Below are 22,901 nucleotides of genomic sequence, written 5' to 3'. Positions count from 1 at the left end.
CAGTAGAGGTCCCTCTCTGGAGGGCATGTTCTGACATGATATTACCCTGTCAGTGGTTCTTTTCTCAGTTTATAGCGTTCCTTAATATTTAAATGGGTTTCTTGCTGCAGCGCTTGTGCCCCGTTTACCCAAATAATCTATAACTCAATGACTTCTAAATCCACTTCACAAGTTGTTATATTCATTATAAATGAGTTGTAGTGCAACCTGCATCTCAAGTAGATACTCTCATCTGGAGGTCTGTGCTGAGATCCAGCAGGAGCAGCGAATATATTAAACCCATAAAACCCCCAAGACATCCCATACCATACAAAATGAGCTCTAACTACAGACTTTATTCTTCCTTATCACTTCTACTCGCCAGCCATTCAATGGAAATGTATCAAACACACACACTCCTGTCAGGTAGCTGTTCCTGCAGCCACGGCACCTCACCAAGGTTTTGCAAGTGGCTGCATTTCCAGCAAGGCTGTGTGGAGGTGGCTGACACTGCAAATCTGTTATCTGTGTGAGCCTTCAGAGCTTGTGCAGCAAGGACCCAGCCCAGCAGCATCTCCTGTTGGGCTCCAAGCCTGGTCTCACTGATTTCAGCGGCACCAGGCTCCCTGGCTGCTTTTTCCCAGCTGAAGAGGCAGCTTGGTGTTGACTGGCCAAGGATTCAGACATGCCCCTGTGTCTTTGGGGGGTTTATTATTGTCACAGTCAGCTTTATCTGTGCAAAGGCTTTGTCTGGGAGGGTCTTAGCTACTTAATAATCTCAAATCCTGGCTGATTGCTGTGCTAAAGCCAGCTTCTCTCCCAAAACATTGTTTATCTGAGAATCCTGCATAGATGCTGCTTTCAAGATTTAACTTCCCTTTTAACTCCGGTTTTGTGTTGCTGTGTGGGTTTTTTTGTTTTCTTTTTTTTTTTTTTGGTTGGTTTTTTGTTGTTGTTGTTGTAGTTTTTGGGTTTTTTAAGCACCGTGGAGTAGCAGCTTTAAAAGGGATTTTTAGAAGAGGAAATCTGGAGTTTGGAAGAGACTCCATACCCCATTCTGACACTGAACACAGGAGAAATATTAGAACTTGGCAATATTCCTTTGCTTGTAAAATCTGATAGATTTGGATTTGACTGGTTTGCCTTGGATTGAGTGAGAATGTTAATAGTGTATGAAATTCAATGAGCTCTAATGCTATTTAAAAAGTCCTAATGAGAAGGCTGCTTTTGTGTCAAATTCTATTGTTTTTTTTATTTTCTTTTCTGCCTTCCGTATTTGAAGAGCACTAAAAATATTTTTAACAGCTAAGGAGGGAAATAGACTTTTGTCTGAAGGACCTGTGGGAGCAGAGGAGTCTGGGGGAAGGCAATGGAATTTATTTGGTTGGTAGCTTTTGCTGTATGGATGTATTCCTCTGTGAACCATTAAACTGGGGAGTTTGCTTGGCTCAAAGCTGGAGCTAATTGGGATCTGAGTTACTGACTGGCTTCCTTCTCTTCCCAATCAAGAGCCATTGTCTTTCCTGCCTGTTGAGACTTTTGTGTGATTTACTGGAAAGTATCAGCTTAAAGGACAAAGAATTGAGATTATAATTTTGTACAGTGGTGGCTTTTAAAGTGATCCTTAGATTAAACGCAATATTCCTGTCCATTACAAATGGTAAAATCTTGTGCATTTTGGTTTTGTTTGGACACGCAGTTTCTTTAAAAAAAAATCCATGAGGGAAAAAAGACCCCTAAAATGGTATTTTTTCTATCCAAATAAATATATTTAGTTTGTTGAACTGAACTGAAGCTTCTTGTTTTGAACATTATTAGATGGGGTCTGTCTGTGTCCTAAAATCACTGCCCACAGCACAGACTTGGCTCCTTTACTGATCTTTCTGCTTTGACTGGGTTTTGTTCCTATAGAGGCATCATAGGAGATATATGCTTGGTATGGAGCCCAACCCACAAAAAGGATAAGAGCAATGAACTCACAAACATCCACTTGTAGCAGGCACCAAGACCATGAGCTGATGCAGTCGTGCCAAGCAGCCTCAAAGCAAGCTGTTCCTAATGATGTTAAAATAAGATCTTTCATAGTTTAAATAATCTTTGAAATTAAATTCTGAAAAGAACTTTGATATTTTAGCTTTTTCTCCAGCCTGGAGAGGAAAACATACATCCAGTGATCAGAATTCGCTGTGGAATATTAAATCTGATTTTATTGTTTTGTTTTAATACTACACATATAAGCAAAATTGATCAAGATCTGATGCTTCTGAGTTATATCTTATACAATTTTATGACTTTTCAAAACATATTTTGAAACTTTTCTGCTCCAAAAGCTTGACAGGTCCCTGCACAGAAAGCCTTAGGACACGGAACTCTAAATATACTGTTTCATTCATTCTCACTAGGCTCTTAAAACCTAGTACTCATTTTATGCCAACAGACAGAAGAGCCTTTTTCTAACTGCAATAAATCTGATGACAATTTACTTTTTATTAAGTCTTATGTAATGCACTGTTTATCTCATGGATAGAATTTCTTTTTGACTTCTGACTTAGTTGGAAGCAGAAACAATTACTCCTGCAGCAGGGGAAGCTGCTCCTTCTGCAAGTGCTCCCAGCCCCTGTGCTTGCCTCTGCTGCTCTGTGTGGACGGGAGATAAGCTCTGGTCTCAAAGGTTTCTACACCAGCCAAAAGCTGGGCTTTAAGGTGTGCTGGGTCTGGTGTGCAGATTTAGCCAAACCACCCAGAAATTCCAGTTTGCACCTTCCCAAAGGCTGCCTGGGCTGAGTCCCAGGGCAAGGAGATGCTCTGCTTCAGCTGCAGCTGGAAACTTCACCTTGTGGCCCTGAAGATGTTTGCTCAGCTAAATCTTTCCTAGAATAAAGCAAAAATGGATCTGAGTCACATCTGAGCAGAGCCCAGCCAGGTCACTGTGGCACTGGTGTGGCCTCACCTGTATCTCCAGAAGGGAAGGAGGCTCAGCATCTTGCACAAGGGAACCATCAGAAAACCTCCTGTGGCACTGCTCACAGCATCATACAAAGTACCAGCCATCAGCAAATAATCTTTGCTAATTGTGTCCAATAGTGGTTTCAAATCCATTGCTTATTTTCTCTTTTCAGATGCTCTGCTCTGGTTTCCCAAAGCAGAAGTTGTAAAAAACCTTGCAAAAGGCAGATTTTGCAGTACAGTGTCTCTTCCTCTTTGAAAAGGATCAAGTCCCATAAATCCTGCACAAGAGCTTGGTCTTTGCAATCATCTAGCCCAGGCTACAGACCTAAGAAACAATAAATAATCAGCTCAGGCTGTGGATGCCTCTTCCCCAGAATTAATTGTTCATGTTTTTGTCATTATCTCCTGGCTCTTTCACAGATATTTTTTTCCAAGTTCATTTAAAAGAAATCTAAAAAAAGAAGCTTTCATTGCAGTATCAAACATATTTCTGTATACATTACAAAAATACCTCTCTGTACAGTTCAAGGATCTATCATTGTTCTATTAGCTGTGTGACATCTGCATATTGGCACAGGTTTCATGCCCTGGCTGCTCTCGAGGGACTGTGCCCCTGTTCTATTGCTGGCACAGCCATGATTCCAGGGTAACTGGTGCACAAGGGCAGTGTTATATTAAGTGCAACATATGCTAGAAATCAGAAATGGAAATGCCTCATCATTGCAATGAGAGCACTAAGCCAAGGCTTAGTTAGCAGCTGGGACTCAATATAAAAATAGTAAACCTGGGTGAGGAGGTTTCTCCTATGAGAAGGGCTCATAGGAGAAAAAAAAAAAGGCAATAAAAGAAGAAGGAACTTCTAATTTTAATTTTTAAAACCCACTGGGGAAAGCATTCTTGCTTGATTTTTCATCAACATAGAAACAATGATAACAAGAGTCCTGAAATCTTCAATGAAAAATCTCAAGGGTTTTGGCCGAATGCTCTTGTTCTCTTCTGAAGTGGTTGTTAATTTCTGCCTTTCATCAAACCTCAAGTTTGAGCTAAAAAGGGAAAACATCTGAGATGAAACTTCTACATATTTTCAAGTTTTGTTAGTATTTTGTTTGTTGTTGTTTTTTGTTAATTTTTGCCATAGTTGTTTGCAGAGCATATCATTATTACTGTTAGCTTTTTTTTTTCCTCCTGGGTGAAAAAGATAAATATATTCCAGAAGAATATCTTATAAATCTGTGTTACATCACAAAGGAAAACATCTTCACTAAAAAAAGTAAATACATTCCAGAAGAATATCTTATAAATCAGTATCATATCACAAAGGAAAATATATCTTCATTGGTCTTGAAATACCTCAGGAAACCTAGAGGCAGGGACCCAACTGCACTGCCACCAGACTGGGTGTGGAGCAGGGCTCTGGCATGGTGAGCACAGCAAAAATCTCCTTTGCTCTGTAGGGAGGCACCCAGCTTCATAACTTGGTGATTTTAAAGGTGTTTTCCAACCTTAGTGATTCCATGATTCCCATAAGGCTCTAGGAGCAGAGTGCTGTGTGCTCTGCTGCTCCACCTGGGGCCCCTTTCTGTGAGTCCCCATCCAGACTGGATGAACTTCTGACCTTCAATCCTTGAGAGATCAATGATGATCCTTTTGGGACTGCGTGGAGAAGCTGCAAACCTGCAAGGCTGAAGGTGTCTAGGTGGTTTTTGTGTAGACACTTTTGTAGAAAATTGTCAGTTTTATTAAACTGTTCGGTCAAGGGACCAAAGTAAGCCAGTGGTTCTTTGCTTAAGTTTTAGGTGTTTCTTGAATCTCTGTGCTTCTCAGATGTGCACCCTCCTTTTCAACACTTGAATCTCCTCACAAATCCTCTCCCAGAGCTTTGATGCTCTATGGGAAATCAGACACATTTGAGGATCTGGTGCTGTAGACAAATGAACAGGGGAAAAAAAAGTGAACTAGAGTTTCTATCAGGATCTAAAACTTCTATTTTTTTGCCAAAAAACTTTTTTTTTTTTAAGTTTTTAGGGGAAAAGTTGTCATTCGCTGTAAAATTCTAATGAGTGGTAGTGCCATTAACAGTTTCCACTTGAAATTCTGTTTATCTGTTTTTGCCAGCCTGCTGCTCTCTTTACACTGATATAAAAGGATAGATATTCCATGGCTGGTGAGCAAACTCAGACACCTGACTCTAGTGCTGGCCCTTTCCACTGGTCTCAGGAGTCACTGGTGTTTCCATGTTGGGATATTCATCTGTCTGTTCATTCTAAAACCTTCAAGTCTGATCAACAGTGCAACTTTTCTTATAGGTTTGGAAGTGATGCTTCACTGCAGCACCAGTTTGTGGGCCCAGATATTATTGCTATAGCTGTTCTTGTGCAAGCTAAAGGGGCTGATGATACTGTTTGGTTTCCTTTCCTCCCTTGTGTCTTCAGCATTCACACTCTTTTCACAGCACTACTGCTTCTTCCAAGACATATCTAACAAAAAAAATGTCCATAGGCTTGCTGGATCTTACCAGAGCTGTGTGGACAGTGTTGTTCTGGCCCCTGCCAGCCTGAGCAGTGTCACTGTAAGAAACCAGGTGTTCACTGAGGGTAGGAAGGAAAATCTTTCCTATGCAAGCTGGAAAAGCTGCCTTGACAAATTTCTGGTCAGAAATGTGGCTGGAAGCACTGATTTACTGCTCCAGATGGTACCTGCAGCCCACACACCTCATCTGGAGCCTCCTCAGGCAGGTCTGTCCCCAGTGTCCCCCAGGGCCTGTAGCCTGAGGAGGGCTGAGAGCACAAGCACCCCTGCGTGCCTTGTGAACCTCCCTGCAGCCTCTGAGAGAGGCACTGGGGCAGCACTGCCTTCTGAGGCTGGTGGGGCTGTCACAGATGTGCACTGCTCTGGATCCTTCTACTACAGGGCTTTCACAGAATCACAGAATCACAGAATAATGAGGTTGGAAGAGACCTCTAAGATCACTGAGTCCAACCTATGCCCTCACACCTCCACTAGACTACAGCACCAAGTGCCATGTCCAGTCTTTTATAAACACATCCAGAGATGGTGATTCTACCACCTCCCTGGGAAGAGCATTCCAGTACTTTATTATTCTTTCAGTGAAATTTTTTTTCCTAATATCCAACCTATACCTTCCCTGACGTAGCTGGAGACTGTGATCTCTGGTTCTGTGCTGTGGGGATCCCATAAAAGCACTGCTTGAGGGGGCTCCTGTGGCAGCAGAGGGCAGTAACTTTGGGAATTACTTCAAGGATGCCCAAAAAATCTTCCACCATCCTGCTGTGTGGTACCAGCACAAAGAGCAGCCAATGATCTGTCTTGCTCCATCCTGATTTTGCAGACAACTCTGTTTTATCAGTCTGGTGCTGCCAGGCCTTTGAGGAGCTGATGGCTGAGGGAGGAAATGAGGCACACCAAGACTGTGCTATTGTGGTGAAGTCATGACCTTGCTGACCTCTGGCCCCCCCAGCTCACACAAACAATGCTGTGACCAAATAAAACTACAGCCTTCAACAGATGGAGAGTCAATACAACATCACTGAAGGATAATATATTGATTTCGTTTAAACAGCCAGGAAAAGCCAGAATACACCAGTTATAAAGAACATGTTCTGCCCTCTAAGTTGACCTCTTAGAAAATTTGAACAGAGCTATGTAAAAAGTGAGAGAGAGACAGAGGAGATGCTCATCAAATTAGGAGAAGAAATTGCCTGAAAATGGTATTTGGGAGACCGAGCTAGACAATTTTTAAATAATAGAGTTGGAAATACAATGAAAATAGCCCTATCAAAATAGAATGTATGTGACAGAATTTTTATAAAGCTTCACAAGGCTTCTGCAAATATAATATGCAAGCTGGGAATATTGGATTCCAAATAATGAAAAGCTCCCAGTCAAGCTCCATCTCATTGCAATGAGCTGTAGTGGCTTTAGGCAGATGCTAAGAGGTTGCAAGAAAGTGCTTAAGCAGTCTTACATAAGAGATAAATGTGATGGATCCACATGTAATAGAAACACTTTTGGGATAAAAAGAATTTCTCATAAAATCACAGCAGAGGCAAAGGTGGAAGCTGTGCTGGATTCATCTGTGTCTGCTGCATGAACTACAGCATAAGAAAACAATCTCAGGCTAGATAGTGAGTAGATTAGAGGATCAAGGATGTTTTGCATTTGAAAACCAAATGCAAGGTTAGAACTGAAAAGTTAGAACTGAAAAAGGAAGATTCTTGCAGAAAATATGCTGTGGGCATAGGATCCAGCTGCTCTGCACAGCTGTACCTGTGACCTTTCCCCGTGCTGAAGGAGCATTTGCAGGTGCAGTCCTACAAAAGGTGAGATGCTGCTGCACACACAAGGCCTGATTCTCATCCTGGGTATGCAGGCATGGGCTGCAGTGCACCCACAGTGAGCTCTGGATCTCCACATCACACACAGTTTGCTGCAAGGAGAATTTTGGGCAGAGAGCAGCACCAGAGCAGCTCTGTAATGGTCCTCCTGGTGTGTGCACACACACAGGCACACTCACACACTCCTGTGATGAATAGGGACCTACACAGGCTGCCCCTCCCTCTGACTGCTCAGTTACCCATTCCTAGCCCAGCACAACATGTGGTGCATTCTACTTTTTCATAGAATACTTCCCAAAAATAAAATGGAAAGTTTAATCCTCCCTCTCAACACTTTTTTTTTTTAAACCTTTCCAAATGATGTTTCTTTCTGCTGTAATTTAGGATCTGTATAAATATATTCTGCTGCAAAGGGTGATAATTACCACACCCACACAATTTTATAATACACACATCTAATTGTAGTACAGTTATTTGTGGCAGCCAGGCACTGAAAATATACTTTTAGTGTATGCCTCTAAGCCATGACAAAAAAGTCTTTTTACTGCTACCTGAATTTATACTTCCAGGGCATTTCTGTTTCACCTCACTAATCTGCTTTTAGATTCTGCTCTTTGTGTGGCTTTCAAAACTACCCTTCTGCAATTAAAAATATAGGTAATTAGTAGGGACATAAAAAGCCTCTTTAGAAATGTCTTGTCAGTGTGTCACAGTGCCTTGTGCAGATGCCCAAGCTGAATCCAAAAAAGGTGAAGGACTTTCCCATTGGTACAGCAGAAGGAAATATAGATATTGCTATTTCTTGTGGGTCAGCCTGGTCAGGGCACGGTTTTGACCAAGGCAGGGGGATGGTCATGGTCTATTTTCATCCTTTTATAGATGTCTTGCCAAAGGAAAAGCCAGGTCTTTCACTCCCTTTCTTTCCTAAGAAGCAACAGCATTGTCCTCCACTCACCCTACTCCCAGAGGTTTTATCTGCCCTGTCCAACAAACCAGTGCCATGGTTTGCTCTCACATCCTCATCTCTTGATTGCCAGCACCCCATGAATGTCAAAAAGGCCCTCTGGAGGCAATCAGCTATTTCTCTTTGAATGTAAATCCCAGTATTGTTCCAGGAGCCCTTGCTCCGGGGGCTGTTCCCTACAGGCAGTCCCTGTAGTTACCTTGTCTCTGAATTCACTCCTGATCTACCCAGCCTCTCCCTGCATGTGCCCTTGAGGGGCAGCTCATTCCTGAATCGCTTCCCTAAGCCTGGATTTATCAGAACTTGAACCGGGATTTGCTGGAGAGAGAGGCTGAGCCTGAAGCTCTCACTTCCTCGTGTAGTTTTAGCTCCCCAGATTTAGGATGCCTGAAAGGATTATGTGCTGGTGCCAGAGGCCTCCACCATCCAAAAAGTGTGATATCTCTGCTGCTCACCTTTTCCAGGGAAGAGCACACCCAGTGCACTCAGAGAGAGCTTTGGGTCAGATCTCCAGGGGTCCTGCCTCTGGCAATTTTAAAGTCCAGACAGAAAACCAATCCCAAACATAATTAAACAAAGTCCTTAATGAGTCACAAAGTCAGGACTTGCCTCTGCTTGATGGAGGAGACAGAAGGAAATGTTTGTGACACCGAGGGTGAGACATCTGAGGGATGTGAGCAGGGTCAGGGATGCTGTGGGGTGACTCAGGCTGGGTTTAGCAGGCACAGCAGCGCCTCTCTGCTTCTTTGGGACATTCACCCTCTTGAAGTTAAGCTGCAGCAATTTTTACTGCAGAGGGGGAAAACCACAGTGCAAAGGCAGTTTCAAAGCTGGTCTCGTATGTGGGATTATGGCAGAAGGAGTAGGGCTGGGGCAGAGGCTAGAAGGGGGCAGGGACAAAGCTGGCATGGAAATTGTTTGCGGCAGCAGGCAGCAGCACAGGCTCCACATGGTGCCAGGATGTCAGAGCATGCCCTGAGCCTTATCTGTGGATCCCTGCATCTCAGCTTAGTGGGTTGGAGCAGACTTTTGCCAGTCTGCAGCCCCTTCTGTCCTTGGGGTGCTCCCTTTCACCCTGTGGAAAGAACTCTCCTTGAAAGCAATGCAAAAGCCCTTGGTTCTCAAAGCTAGTGAAATGGTTTGAATGTACCCTGCTCCCTGTGAGCGGACTCCTGTGATTACACCCTCTGGCAGGGCAGAAACCCTCTGCCCTCTGCCCTGCAGCACCTCTGGCACCTACAGGAGCCCTGGAACTTCCCAGTGTGGTGGCATTGTCAGGAGCCCACTGCCCTTGTGCACCATGCTGCTCCCTGAAGGGCACCCTGCACCTCTCCAAGGCTAAAGCAGGGGCAGGACCAGGCTGCCAAGGTTCCAGGGGCACAGCTGCAGCCTCCTGTAACAGCTTGCTGTCAGGACGCAATTAGTCTAATTGTCTAATTTGAGGGACCAGGTGGAGATGCCCCTTGGGACCTCTGACCCTCTCTAGACTGGATTTCACCCCGAATTGTCCATGTCCTCCTGTCCTCATTTCTTCTCTTCCTCATTTCTCCTCTCTCTGGGTTTCTAGAACAAATCCCAGCATCAACCCCTCCAGTCCCTTCACCCCTTCATTCTTCCAGCACTTCCTGAAACCAATTTTCAAATCAGCTCTAAATGTGAATCTCTTCTCCTGGATCTCCACTGCCTATCTTATCTATCCCATGACTGTGAGCATTAGGAATTTATGGAGGTATCACTAAAGCCCAGCCCTGAGGACTTTTGTTGTACAGTCACACAACAAATTCCCAAAACACCAGCCTGGCCCAGCATCCCCCACCGTCTCTCCCATACAATGACAGTAATAACTTTGTAGTCTAGCTGTCTTCATTGATTCATTTGGATCATTTTTGAATAATCTTGCTCAGCACCTTTTTCAAGTCCTGGCTGATATTGATTAGAAAATCTGGAAAACATTAGTTCATTGGAGGTAAACAAATATGAGAGAAGTCTTGAAGAAAAATATGTCAGAGACATATAAAGATAGGTCAGGTATTGATTTTTGTCTGTCTCCATGCCAAGGTGAGCCAGGCCACACTGAATGAAGAGCTGGAGACGTGAGGAGACTGCAGAAAGTCCCTGCTCTAGGGGCTGTTACCCTGGGAGCAGTGCCACAGCACAGATTGCAGCAGGGGCTGAGTCTGGGATGCTGTGGCTGCTGCTCAGGGAGAAAGGTGGCACAGCCCTTGGGGAATACAAGCAGATGGTTTCAAGGCAACTTTCCTACAAAACTCAGCTGGAATTTTTTTCTCTTTGAGAAGATGCTGCTCCTCCTCCTTTGGGTCTGATCTGACAGATGAACTTGGGGAATGCCAGTTACCCAAATGTGGTGCCAAGTACCACTGACCCCTATGCAGTGCAAGTTCAGAGCTGCCCAGTGCTGGGAGGGTTTAATCTCAGCAAGGATAAGTCTGAAGCAGGCTGGAAAATCTTCCTGGGCAGATATGCAGCACATTCACTTGGAGTTACATTGCTGTGCTTGTGCTCCGAGACACAGGACCCCAGGTGTCCTGGCTTTCGTGTCTGCTCTGCATTCCTTATAAGTTATTGAGTGATTGGGAATTAAAAATATGCCTGTGAATATTCTGATTTGACAAGTAGGAGTACGTGCACAGATAATAACAGAAAGCTTTTATTATGGAAATAGTGATAAAGTTAAAAATCCAGAGCCCAGTTTATTAAAGCTTGGGTTGCACTGTGATGTGTTACACTTGGTGACTCACCCTGGTGTCACTGGGACCTGCATGCTAATGCTGCAGGGCAGGAGGCTGGGCCATGAGCAGGCAAAGATCATTCCAGTTAGGAAGATGACCAAAAGCAGCTCTGCTCATCCACTACCTGCATCTGTGCCATGAATAATGTGCAGAGCACCTTATCTGTATCCCTAATCAGTTTAAAGGCATGACTCACACATAAGGCTGTGCCAAAAGATGACGAAGGCAGATCTGAATGCCGGGGCTGAGAAATCCCCTCTGAGCAATGGTGGCCCCTGGTCCTAGGGCTGAGCCTCTGGGCCAGTGGTGATGCTGCAGCCCCAGTGCTCGGGGCATCTCTGCTGCAATGGCAGGGCAGCACTGTGGTGAGGTCACTGTCACTGTCACTGTCTCCTGGTGGGTGACTGGGAGGCCTGGAGCCGGGAGGGAGAATTCCAGCTGCCAACTGCAGTGTGCTTTGGAAATGCAACTGCATTTAGAGCATGTAACAGGCTGAGAGATCCCTTTCCTGCTCTAGGCTGAGCTTTGTTAGTTTGAAGGAGCAGGTCCAAGCAGCTGAGAGGCTCCCAGTGAATGCAATCTGTAACAGGGCCATTTCTGTCTGCACAGCCCTGGCTATTGCAAGGTGCAAGGATTTGCTCCTCATCATCTTCAGGAGTGGGGAATTGCTGGAACTCTCTTCAGACTCCTTTCAAATAGTTCAAACCTGCCAAATCACTGGGGCTACTGAGCTCCTGTAAGAAATCAAATGAACACTCACTCTTGAAATGGCAAAGTACCAAAGCTGGTCACTGACAGGAGGGTTCAGGGATCCTTCACTCAGACAGTTGCATGGGGAAGATGGAGCAGCAGAGGTGACAGGAGCAAGGGACACAAGTGGACTCACAGACTGGGACCTGTTATTGAACTGCTGGATAACCACAGGAGTATACTCAGACATCTTGAGGTGGTGCAGGCTCACTGTGGAATATCTTGGCTCCCTCCCTTGTGGCTGCTGTTGCTTTTAACTCCGAAGCTTGCCTCTCTGAGGGATGTCTGTGTGGATTGGGGCTGGGTGATGCTGATGGAGTGTTGCAATATCTTTCCCACTGAGTGACAGGCAGCATATGAATCATCAACTGGTACTGAAGTGAGCTGGGGAGGGGTGTGTGGGGTGGGCAACCATCTCTTTCAGTCTCATTTCTCTTTTGACAGGTCTCCCAGGGCTTGTCACACAAGGCTTGTATAGCCAGGGCCTCACTCTTGGTTCTATCCTGGGAGCAGTAACAGAATAATTGCCTGTATAGGATGAGGAAATAAACACCTTGATGGCTCTTGGGAAAAGATTCAAAGAAGACCCCTAAAAAATATTTAAAAAAGGGCTTCTAAAAGCCAGGCATTGCAGCATCTAAATAAGAGGAGCTTGGCCTCTGTTGCCATTGAGCATTTGGTGAGAGCAGGCTGTGGGGCCTGAGGCAGGTCAGCCCCTGGGGCTCAGCCAGGAGATGTCTCCCACCTGCTGTCAGAGCCTGCAAGGGAAATACTGAGGCCTTTGGTGCTTAAGTGCTTTTCTGGATCTGCCTCTTGGCAAAACTTCTGCCTATTTTAGAGCACTTGGGAATTCATCTGCACTTTTCATTAGTTTCCATTTTGGGCTCCTGCCTTCACCCTGCAGTGGGCAGAGGCAGCCAGGTGAAATGGCTGAACTGAATCCATCTGGACCAGGAATTTGTAGGAGTCTCTCATGAAACAAATTGGTTCTCACAAGCTGTTCAGACCTTCCAGCAGTGCTGTATTGGACACACAAGTTGTGACACACATGTTCTTACAGGGCTGCTGTGCCACTGGTCTAGAAACCCCCCAGGAGCTGCTGTACCCTCAGCAGCTTCACCCAGCAGGGGTGAGAGCAAAGATTGTGACTGCCATTGCCTGTGCAGAAATGGTAAATACACAGCTCTCTCCCACTCCTCTTTAGTGACTGATCCTCTCCCCCCACTGTCAACAGGGGGTGGGCCAGGGCAGGGTTGGAAGTGCTGCTGCAAGGCCTGTCCCTTGTTTATTCCTCAAATAAACCCTTTCATTTATCAGCTGGCATTTTGGCCCAGCTGTCTTTCCTTAGAGTTTGCCAGAAACTGAGATAGAAATTTTAGCTTGAAAGAAGGGCTCTGCAGGAAGAGGAGTTTGGTGCTGCTGAGGGGTGGTGGGGATTCCCTTTGCAGGCAAAGAAACCCTCACAACACATCAGCCTGCTCCCAGTGTAGGAAAACACACCTGCTAAAAATATTTGTATAACTTTAGTCAAGGGGTTTTGTTTGCCTTTGCCCTGGGGAAAAATAATTTTAAGTTTCTTTCCAGGGCCTTGTTCCACCAGGTGGGGTCTGATGAGATCAACACATCAACGGACTGGGAGCAGCCCAAAAGATAAAGGGACACCAGTGACCATCTATGAACATCTGCCCTAGACTCTGCTGCTGGCAGAGTTGGGCACATCTCCTCTGGAAGTGACTGATAAGAAAATCAAGGAATGAAGATCTAACTAACATCAGCAGCAAAGAAATCCAGGTCTAATAGGAGACCAAACACGAAGAACTACACAACTTGGGACCAACAAACACTGACCCAATTAGTTTCTATGAGTTTTGACTGTAAAAAGATCTGAAAAATCTAGTAAAATCATGTGTCATGGAATGATTCTCTCTGCATACTCAGGCTATATATGGACGAGATGATTTCTGTGGTATATCCTGGCCCAGATAATAAAGTAATGCCTTGGCTCTCTAACTTTAAAAATGTTGTTGGAGGGTTTTTGTTTTTCCTGCAGCGTCAGTGACACTAACAGTTACCTCCTGATGTTCATCTGCTTAGACTTCAGCCTCTTCAGTGGTCAAATGGGAGTAATTTAGTCATTATTTCCAGCAGCAAATTGACTCCATTAGAGTTCAGCTGACCCATGCTCCAGCTGCTAAAGGGGTGGGAGTGGTGCTGTCTGGCTGCTGTAAATGCAGCATCATCTGGAGTCTTGGTTTGCCTTTACATCCCTGCTTTCCCTCTCTGCATCCCTTGGTCTGATGTGTTTCTAACCTTTCCTCTACCCCTGGTGTCCCTTTCATTGCCATGAGCACTGCCAGGCTGGCAGTTCTGTCAGCTTTGCTGTGTGCCCCTGAGCCCTCTGTCTTTGGGATGTTCTCCTTTCTGGCGGTGTGACATGGGCACTGCAGACATGTAATTCCATGTGCCCCCTTTGACTTGTACCCTGCAGCTTGCAGCTCCCCTTTGTGTTCACAGCAAGTGGTGAGCCTGGGGGAAGGGGCAAAACCCCCCTGCCCTCATAGCAATTCATGCATGGGCACAGCTCCCACCAGGGCTTTGTGTCCAGGAGCAGAAACTCCAGTGACCCTACTGTGTTATATTGACCATTTGTTAAATCTTTAAACTCCATCTGTTTAGGCTGAAATCCTTTTGATGGCTGGGCAAGAACAATTTAGTGTTGATGTTCTGGGATAAAATTGGCTCATTTTGAACTTTGGTGCCCACTGTTCCAGCTGGTAAAGCTTGGACACTGGGTTAGTGACATGTACAGAGCTTTGCTAGGGATCATTAAGGGCTGGTGGCCAGCACCATCAGGAGAGTCCAACAGATGTGATTTTCTTATCTCTGGCACCCCAAGGCTCTCCCTCTCCATTTGCCTCTCCCTGTGCTGGGAGAGAAGCTGTTTGTTCTGCTGATTGTTTCATTAGGAAATTACAATTCTGCTGTTAAACACTTGTATTTTTCCATCCCTCTCCACATTCATCTGTGTTTAGAGTTCAAGTTTTTTCCATCCATTTTTTGTCTAAACTGCTTCCCTTTATAGCATATGTTGATGCACAGAAGGGTCAGAGCCACAGGGATCTGATCTTTGAGATGAAACAGTTCAAACAGAATGGCCCTCAAACACCTCTGCTCTGAGTGGTTCTGAACAACCTGTGGGTTCAGGAGTGGAAAAGAAACAAACCAGGGAACAAGAAATCACACCAAGCAAAAAAACCAAAACAACCAAAAGTCCTGCTAGAGCTAAACATTTTAATAGAGGTTATTTGGGAGATAAAAGCCCTTCCCATTTCACTCTGTATCTGCAAGGTACAAGTGCCAGCAAACAGGAATGTGGCAGAAGGTGACCTGATTTTGATAACAGCTTTTCCTCAAGCATTTGATGTTTTCACTAGTTGTGTTGGGTTTTTTTGGTTTTTTGTTTGGTTGGTTTTGGGTTTTTGTTTGTTTGCTTTTTATCTTTTCCCTGTAACTCAGGAGGGTAAAAATGAAGCACAGAAATTGGAGATCTGGAGTTTGTGGCAGATCTGGTACTGATCTGGGACTTAACTGTTTTAGCAGAAGGATTAGTCTTTGGATCCTCACTGTATCCTCACTGAGGCATGGGGCCAAAATAACCTGAAAAACATTAAACAGTGAAAATTGGCATTTCACAAGCAAAAGGAGTTATCAAGCCTAAAATGAAATACATAAAGCACACAGAAATCCAGAACTCTATAGGAAAGGAGACTGAGAAAGAAAAGGGATGTTCAAAGTGATGCACCACAAAAGGTGACACACTAAGCTGAATATGCTGCAGATCATAACACTGTCCTACTAGAAGATCAGCAAAGTCTGAGATGAGTCCTGTCACATCTACTTCCAATAGTCATATTAGCTCTGACAGTGATCCAGAATTTCATGGCATAAATTTAAGCAGTCTGCAGTGAGTGCATATTGCCACTAATTTCAATTATCTGTAATTCAGTGGAGTGGAAAGGACCAATGCCAGTCCTGTGAATGATCTGCTAAGGAGGGTTACAGGATGGGTTTCTGGCCTGGTTGTAGTTTGGTGAAACACCACTAGTGCAGCACAAGCTGTCACCTGCTGAAAACAGGAATGTTAGGCACTGAAAGTCAGTGGCATCTGTGTGAAGTGCCAGGTATAGCAAGGGAGATAAAGCTCTGCATTACACTCAGTGCAGTGTAGAGCCATGCTCATGGAGTGCTTTATGAAAATGAGGCTTTGAGTGTCTCAAATTTGAAACAACTGCAAACAACAGCAGTGTTATGAAACTGTCCCTGTATCTGGGTGTCATTGCCATTTAGAAAGGCACACATTCAGAGTAATGGGAAACATCTCCAAATCCCAGGAAGAGTGGTGAAAAGGAGCACTGAGAAAGTGTCAAATCCAACAGCCGTGGCAAGCTGGAGTGGCTGGAGCTCAGCCATGGCATGGGCAGAACTGATGGATTTACTGCTGCTGGGAAGCACTTGTGCTGACAGTACAGGCTGATCTGTGGGCACATGAGAGAGGGGCCAGAGAGAGTAATTTAATGCTGTCTGAGGAAGGCAGAATTGAGGTGTGTTTCTGAGTGCCTCCCTGCCCCCAGAGCTGCTTACAAACCTGTGTTGTGCTCTGCCTTTGGGGACATAGAGCTGGTGAGTCTGTGAGACTGAGGATGCCATGGTCAGCAGCTGGCACAGCTTTCAGTGACTCCCTCCCTCTTCTGTGCTGCATCACTTCCCACCAATGGTACAGACACCAGCACTTGAGAAAACACCTCAGAAATAGCACTTCGGGAAAGAATTTGGACTTCAAGTGATGGCCGATCTCCCGTGTTGCTGGTAGGTGTTATTTTTGTAAAACAGCAGCAGCAAAGGACTATTCAGTGCTTATTTTCTGGCAGAGCTTATGTATCACTAGCTCTCCTCATGTTGGAGTCTTCTGAGCTGGATGAAAAGAAATCTTTATATCACATGAAGATATTGAAGGCAGCCTTCAGTTGCATTGGGTGTTGCATTTCTCTGTCAAGAATTCTTACTGCAGGGGCATCCAGGCAATTTGAGATGGGGTGGGCTTTTTCCTGAATTTGTTTTAAAGGAAAAACTGAGGGATGATATCCCAATAGTTCAGGTGTAGACCTCTGGAAAGATGCATTCAGTCACCATCTCTACTTTGGATGCAGCCTCTGGAGGGAAATGGCAATTTCTTTATTTCTTCTCTATACTTGACTTTGGCTGTTTAGGGCTTCTGATATGTCAGCAGAGCAGAGGTAATACCTGTGGAATTGGAGGCTCTTATGCTTTTCAGCAGGCCCTCCTGTTTGTGCACAAACCAAGGTGCTTTGGGGTTTTCCCTGGGGAAATCATGGCTGGGTGACCCTGAAATCAAAACTCCTCCATGAGACCTTTCTCTGTGTCAGAAACTGGTTAAATGCTGACCAGCAATTTCTGATTTTCTCATCACGGGTTTCATTTTCACAAAATAAAGGCCCTCACAGACTGTTCTGAACTGACCACCCCCTACACCTTCCTTCTGCACTTCCTCAGCTTTCATTAAACTTTAAGGAAATCAAACTTTCAGTATCCCTATAAATAGGCAACTTTTCATTACTGATTAAGAGGGTGAAATGCAACCTTTTGCTGCAATTCACACTTCTAGGGATGTGGCATACACAACTTCTCCTGAGCAACCTGTTCCACTGTCTCGCCACACACACAATCAAGAAAATACTTCAAGTATAGGAAGATGCTTGATGAAAAAAGAAGTACTGGGAAAGAGTATCTTTCACTGTATCCCATACATTCTCATGCTGCTTTTGATCCTCTCTGTGTCTTCTGTTCTGTCACATCCATCTCCCTCAACCTGGGGTCTCCTCTTCCCTGCTGCAAGCACCACTCTCACCTTGTCCTTGCTACTCCAGAAAGAATGAGTTTATCCCTGAGTTCTCTTTGCTCCTGGCCTTTGGCAGCTCTTCCTCACTTTCAGGCTTTGCTCTCATGTTTCAAGTGAGAGACCTCTGCTTTTTTTAAGTGTGAAGGCACTGGCAAAGTTAGACACATCAATCCTCTGTTTATTTACAGGTCAGGTACAGGACAGGCAACAGCAATCTCAGATTTCCTGTGCTGCTTTACACATCCCTGACCTCTGCAATGACCCAAACTTCCATGAAGGGAAAGAGTTAGTTCAAACTCTACATCAGATCAGCTCTTAGCCCACAGAATATCATGTGGGATGGCTCAAATATGCCAAATTTTGTGTTGTGATTAAGTGGAATTGTCCATGATCTATTAAGATCTGAGCAAATTACAGCCACATTAATTAAACATAGGCACTCTGGTTGAGCCTAAGCCACAGATGGCATCCCACAGATGGAATGCCACTCTTGATATTCACAGAGCCACTCAGCCCTTTAACTTCAGCTTGTGCTGATTAGTAGAGCAATTTATTTTAGGTGCAGCTATTGGCCTTTGCTGAGGAGAGTGCTGTTAAATGGATATCACTGACAAGGGCCCAGTATACACAAAAAAGGGGCAATGGAGAGCACGGATAATGGAAACTCTAAGAGCTCTCAGCTGTTCTTCCACCCCAGCCTTTCAGAGCAGCAGGAAGGTGTTGGGAAATTTAGGTGACTAGAGAATGGAAAAGTACAAAGCCGTGGCTAATTCCAAGTTCTGCACCTGCTAGATAGTGTGTCCTTGGGCCTAGCTGTAGTAGGATAACAAATAGTGAAAGAGACATGAGAAAAGAGAGATGTAATCCCTAAGGAATGAGGAAGAGTTAATGGTATAGTTTAACCAATAGATTGCTTGGCTTACAGAATATTCATAAGCTTATTATTTGCTGTATAAGTGTTTGATGCTTTCTTCAATAAATTGGACCTGTGATGAACCACCTGGTGTCCTGGTCCCCTTCCTATGACAGGAAGGGAATTGGACACTGAGTTCCAACTGATATTCAGCAGCATTTGGCCATTTTACTACTTTAGGTGCTGTTTTTTAACTGATTGTAGCAGTGATCTGTTGGAGGACCTTATAATTAGGTCTTCTAGTACTCAGTGTGGAGCTCTTTTATAAGAGAAACACCCTTTGAAGCTGAGTCCTAAAATCATCCTCATCTCTCCCTCCAGAAGGCTCAAGGTATGGCTCCCTTGGTTTTGTGTTGGCTTTTTGGCAGTGCTTGTGGGAAAGGTGCACAGCAGGGTTTATTTAGCAGGAATGGCCATTGGTGATAACCTGGAGTGAGGCCCCATTCTCTTAAGCACTGTGCATCTTCTGTGCCAGAGAGGGGAAGGATTATACAAAATAAAACTTCTTACATCCCTACATGTGGAAGCCGATGCATGGGTGTTAAATGAGTTTTCCAAGGTCATACAAAATATCTGTGGCAAAGCTAAGGCCTAGCACAAGACAGCCTGAGTTCTAGGGCAGCACAATAATGTCAGTTATATTCATTAATGTCAAAGGAGGAGGAGGAGGGAAGAATACAGGAAAGATATTTCTGCAAGGAAGAGGATGGTGGGGAAGTATTTAACACTTTAGGGCATCCCAGCACTGTGTGTAAAGATGTGTGAGATTCTAAAATCAAAAGACATTTCTCTTCAAATGCACCATTTATTTCAAATAATAATTTTTAGTTAAAGAGGTGGGAGGGAATTTGCTATTACTGTCTTTAAAAAAAAGCCAGCCTGTTAAATTGGTAATTAATGGTGCTGGAAAGGCTTGTGAGCTTTTACTTCATCTGCTACAGGGCCTCTGCTTTTACTCTAAGTGGCCAGGTTTTCCTGAAAATACAGTGTTTGTCCTGATAAACATTCATCTTCAGCAATAAGTTGCAGGTAGTTTGGAGGTTCTGGTGTGGGTTCTGTCAAGGTGGATCAGAGCTGGCTCATGTCTTTCAGGCCCTTCTTGCTAAAGGCGCCACAGGCCAATAACCACCACCATGGAATGGCACAGCTCCTGGAAGAGTGGGGAGCATGATACTGCCAGGCCCTGGAAAAGCTGGAAGCTCACCTTTTGGAAGAACAAGAGAAGAGCAATCCAGTGCTTTGGCAGCTGATGATGCACATATCTCCTTTCAGGCAGCAGTGAGGCAAGAAATACCCAGGAACAAGTTGCCCTCATCTCATGAGAGAGGCATGGACTGAGTGTTTTGGGGCAAGGCATGGACTACAGAGCTTGGAGGGCAGAACACTGGAAAGACAATGTTCCCCACCTTCTCAGCAGTCCCTTCTCTCCACTGACATCTCCAGATGTCATCTGCACCCTGTAATAGAAAGTCAGGACCCACCAGTTTGGAGCTGTGACGACACAAGGGCGATTCGCTCTGGACTCCTCTCCTCTGCAGCTGAAGCACATTTAGGTTCTTTCATGTGGGCTGTGGCTGTCCTGTCTCTGCAAACAGCTGTGGGGAGCAGGAGTTTTCTTTGGTGCAGCATCTGCAGCTGCTTCTTGCTTGGCCAGCAATAGAAGGCTGTGGCTGTGTGTCTGTCTGTCGTTGTGCGAACTGGCTCCAAGCCCAGACCTTTGGCCAGCACTGCTCCCACTTTGCTCCTCAGCACTGAAGTTTGTGATGAACCTCCTGTGCTTTCCATATTTCAGTGGACTTGACTGAAACAGAGGTGAGGTTGTCTTGGGCAGGAGCTTCTTGTGCACCTGGAGGGACTCACCCAGAGCACTCAATATCAACAGCACCAGTGTGCAGAGCTGCACTGGGGCCAAAGCTGCAGATCTGAATGCTGGGCTGAAAGAAAAACTCTCATGGTGGCATGTAGGCACACAGTGTGTGGTGATTGGGAGTGGGGCTATGGCCCAGCCTCATCCCCAGTGGGTACAGCTGTGAGCAGCAGGTGAGCAGCACTGACAGCAATGAGCAATGGAGTGCCCAGGGGCACTGACCAACCACCAAAGGGAATAGAGGGCACACAGCTGCAGGGCATCAACATGGGCAGACACCTGAAGTCTTCTGAAGTGGTTTGGTGTTACTCTAGGTTGAAGCTTTCTGAAACAGTATGGTGATACTCTGTGTATCATCACCATCTCAGCTGTGACAGTGGGAGATGTCTTGATATCAGTGGACAATTTAGTTCTCTCTCAATTTTCTGGCTGTTTGGAGGATTTCTGGGAGTCAGGGCAACAAACTTTTTCATCTGGTCTGGAGAAAAAAAAAAGGTGAGAAATATGTTTCAGAAAAAAATAACTAAAATATTTTTCTTCCTATAAGAAACTAAAATGTCAAGTTTTCATTTATACTCTGTATAAAATCTGTGAAATGTTGGGCTTGCCAATAGGAGAGAAATTCTAAGTTATGAACAGTTCTGACTGGAACTATGCTTTTCTTTTCTGCTTTGGCCTTGTCTTCCTTGTTAATTCTCATTTTCATCCTGAATATTTTAGGTCAAAATTAGCTGAACTTGACCAGGTGATTTTGCCTGCTTTACTAGATACCTACAGCCTTCTGAGGATCCATTAATCTCATGACTTTAGAAAGACCTATTTTTTTTGTCAGTTTGTTTCTTTGATAAGATGTTGGGGTGCTCTGCTGGGCTTAATGTTCTCAGTGAGTCCTTGATCCTGGTGAGCCTGAAGCTCTGTCATTGTTAGTTAGCCACCAGAGTTTTGCCCAGAGACATATTGAAGCCTTTGGAAGGCTTCTCCTGGTTTTATTTTTTATGTAATTAGAACTAAGTTCCTTGTTTTCAAACTAGGGAACATCCCTATTGTTTTTCTGCTCTCCATCACATCTGAATGTACAGTTTTCAATACAAACATCAGCAAAAATTTATTCCAGGGTGTAATTAGTTTTACCATCAGGAATATTTTATATAAATTCTAATTATATAAATTCCAATATAAGGCTTAGCCATCTTTTCCTTTGGAAAACATTTATCTTTGCTTTCTTCCCCAGCTTGACAATGTTGGGTGATCTATACCTTCCCAAAAGTGTGCTGTTGGTAAATATGGCTGTTTCTGATATTTACAGACTTCTTTGGGTTGTGCGCTAAAAAAATCACTGGATAAAGAGTGGTGAAATGGAGAATGCTGAAAATTATCCTTTAAAAATACTGTTGAAAGTTTTTATTATCTGCTTACCTTGATATGATAAGGGGCAATATAAGGACAATAGGGGAAAAACAGGTTATTCAGAAAGAGATAAAGATAAGAAATGGAGAGTTCCAGTATTTAATCAGAAAGCTCCTGAACACTGAGAAAACCAGTCCTTTTCATTTTGAAGTAACTGTTTCATAAAATATTCCCCAGTCTGTCCCATCTGTGTTGGTAGCAAAGCTTATTGATTATCTCCCTGTATCCATGTTGCCCTTCCTGACCCTATTTAATTTAGCTCCTGTGTGGGCACTTATCTTTGTGGTCACTGTGGTTTAATGTTAGTGACTGGAAATTGATACACAGGGCTGGAGTCTTCAGCACTGGCTCTCAGCCTCAGAAGCCATTAGGCCCTGTCACCTTTGGTCACCATCTCTCCTGTCCTACCTCAGGACTGATAAGCTTCCTGTTGATATGATGATATCCAACAGAATATCATTATGCTGTTGGGAAGAGGCTTTCTGTCATTTCTTATCTGGCTGTTTAAATTGTTGTGCCCATGGGCACAGAGTGATAGGAAAAGTGAGAATGGCTTTAAACTAGGAGAGGTTTGGGGTTGATATCAGCAAGAAAGTGTTCAAGGCCAAGTTGGATGGGGCCCTGAGCAACTTGATCCAGTGGGTGGCAACTTCATATAGGTAATTAAGGCTTTTTAAGGTAATTTCCAGCCCAAACCATTCTAGGATTCTGTGTTCTATGATGTGATGGAACACAGGGGGCCTTCATCACTGGAGCCTCACAGCCGATGTCTGTGGGGTGTTTTCCTCTCTTCCAGCATGCTGCTGCACAGCCGCGTTTACTTTAGGGACTGGAGAGAGTAAACTCAGCTCCACACACACAAAAGCCCCATGCATCCAGCTCTGGGCTGGGGAGGATAAAGCCCTGGATTGTGCTGCCCATGCCCAGAAGCACTGAGGCGCAGCCAGGCATCCAGGGGAGCTCCGGATTGCTTTAAGGCAGTGGGTTTGGCCAGCGGTGGCAGGAAGCAATGCTGAGGTGCAGGACAGTGCCAGGAGAACAAGGAGCCTG

This window comes from Melospiza georgiana, chromosome 6 (genome assembly GCF_028018845.1).
Source record: "Melospiza georgiana isolate bMelGeo1 chromosome 6, bMelGeo1.pri, whole genome shotgun sequence".
Taxonomy (NCBI): Eukaryota; Metazoa; Chordata; class Aves; order Passeriformes; family Passerellidae; genus Melospiza; species Melospiza georgiana.
The sequence above is the reverse complement of the archived record's forward strand: the minus strand, read 5'-3'. Positions refer to the sequence as shown.